Source organism: Penaeus monodon, chromosome 43, assembly GCF_015228065.2.
Source record: "Penaeus monodon isolate SGIC_2016 chromosome 43, NSTDA_Pmon_1, whole genome shotgun sequence".
Classification (NCBI taxonomy): Eukaryota; Metazoa; Arthropoda; class Malacostraca; order Decapoda; family Penaeidae; genus Penaeus; species Penaeus monodon.
Genome location: NC_051428.1, coordinates 30248936 through 30251435, shown reverse-complemented (window position 1 = coordinate 30251435; position 2500 = coordinate 30248936). Strand labels below are relative to the sequence as shown.

At 30.2% G+C, this 2500-nt stretch overlaps 1 protein-coding gene across 1 annotated transcript in view; it reads left to right on the top strand.

The window, feature by feature from the left end:
* LOC119568050 overlaps positions 1-2500 on the top strand; it is a 68415-nt gene that overhangs the window by 1474 nt on the left and 64441 nt on the right. The window lies entirely within an intron of this gene.

Here is a 2500-nt window from a genome sequence, read left to right as displayed (position 1 = left end):
TTCCCCCCTCCCCTCCCTTGGAAATCTGTGAAATAAGTCTTCCCGCAATTAGTAGGGCAATTAGACAGCCATAAATTATACCGTTATAGGGAACCCTTCTAAACTCTCCCCCTCCTCTTCCTCCTCCCCCATCCCTGTCTCACTCCCCCTCCTTCCCCCTATCTACCTGCTACCTTGCTGCCCTCCTCTCGTTTCCCTCTCTCCCTTTCTATCTAGCCATCCTCCAAACCCCTTTATACCTTCTACCCCTTTCCCTTTTCCTCTCATCCTTCCTTCATTGCCCCTTCTTCCCTCCTCTTCATTCTTCCCTCTACACTTTTCCGTCCTCTCTCTTCGCCCCTGCTCCTTACTCTCGCTCCCTCCTACCCACGATTTCTTCCCCCTTCCTCTCCCCCCTCTCGTTACCCCCCCTTCGTTCGTTAGCCAAAATAGAACTGTCCCGTAATCCATCATGTAATTGGTGAGAAATTGTAGGGCGGTGACATCTGACAACAACACAAAAGACACACAGATATGTAAAGAAACATACATTAATCAGTCCTAGGTTCGGTGCATCGTATTTGTGCTTGCATATTTCGTAATTAGCTTTTGTTATTGTTCATTTACTTAATAAGAGAAATTAATAAGTGCATACACTTTGATAGCCAATAGGGACATAGGATGATCCGTCTAGCATATATGTATTTTTTCTCTCTCTCTTTTGTCAGTAATGAGTGAATAACGATTTTTGAAAACAGTCAGAACATAAATTCAGTGCTTTCTCCTCTTTAAAATCACTGTTGCGAATTTTAAATGGAGAGAGGCGAGGGTCGTGTAATCATTAGTGTGTAGATTCGTCGCGTGGCTTTTGAAACCAGAGCATAATAGGCAAGATATAATACATTTATACATTTTCCTTTGCTGTTATCAGTTTGATGTTTTGTTTTTGTCTTTAATTCTTGTTTGATAGTTACGGTTTCTGTAGGTTGTAAATTCATGATATAAATAATTGAATTAAACTACTAAACATGAACAAATGACGATTAATAATGTTAAGAACAGTAATCTTAGTCAGAATGATATTGATAATGATATTGATAATTATGATAATACTGATAATATGATAACGATGATGGCAATGATAATAAGTTATAGTGATAATAATAATGATTATGATGATAATAATGATAGTAATGGTAATGATGATGATAATAATAATAATAATAATAATAATAATAATAATAATAATAATAATAATAATAATAATGATAATAATAATAATAATAATAATAATAATAATAATAATATTAATGACAATAATGAAGATGATAATAATAATAATAGTATTAAAAATTATGATGATTATAACAGTAATAATGAAAAGGATGATGATAATAATAATAATGATAAGAGTAATGATAATAATGATAATGATAACGCTAAAGGTAATGAAAATAATGATAATAACAACGATAATGATAAATGATAATAATAATGGTAAAAAAAAAAATAATAATAATAATGACACTACTACTATCATTATTATTATTACTCCTAATAATAATAATGGTGGTGATGATGATGATAATAGTAATAGTAATAGTAATAGTAATTATGATAATAATAATAATAATGATAATAGTAATAGGAATAATGCTTACGATAATGATAATAATAATAATGTAATAGTAATCATAATATGATGATAATAATATTGTTAATAAAAAGTAAAATGATAATAGTAATAATGATGATAACAATCATATTAATGATAGAAACAGAAATCATATTAATAACAGTAATAATAATGATAATAGTAATAATGATGATGGTGATAGTAGTAGTATAGTAGTAGTAGTAATGATAATAATAATAATAATAATAATAATAATAATAATAATAATAATAATAATAATAATAATAATAATAATAATTATATATATATATAATAATAATAATATATATATATATATATATATATATATATATATATATATATATATATAACTATCAAATAGAGAAATATGATAAATGCTAATAAATAAGTTACCGTGAAAACTTAGACCCAGATCCCATTTTCTGTTGATCTTTGATCTCAGACATACACTTGTATGACCTACTCGGAAAGCGTCCGGGAGTAGTATAACTGGTGCACGAACAAAAGATTTTGAGCGTGTGTGTGTGTGTTTGTGTGTGTGTGTGTGTATGTGTGTGTGTGTGTGTGTGTGTGTGTGTGTGTGTGTGTGTGTGTGTGTGTGTGTGTGTGTGTGTGTGTGTGTGTGTGTGTGTGTGTGTGTGTGTTTCTATTGTTATGATTTGAAGAGGTAAAGGAATATGAGAGCGAGGAAAAGAGTTATTACTGAACTGTGACATTCAGAGTCTAACTAGCAAATGGAAAAAGAAAAAAGAAAATCATCTATATAGAAAAAGAAAATTATCTATATATTTGTATAATGCGAAGAATGATAATATAACAATAGTGATGAGCACACACACACACACACGCACGCACACACACACA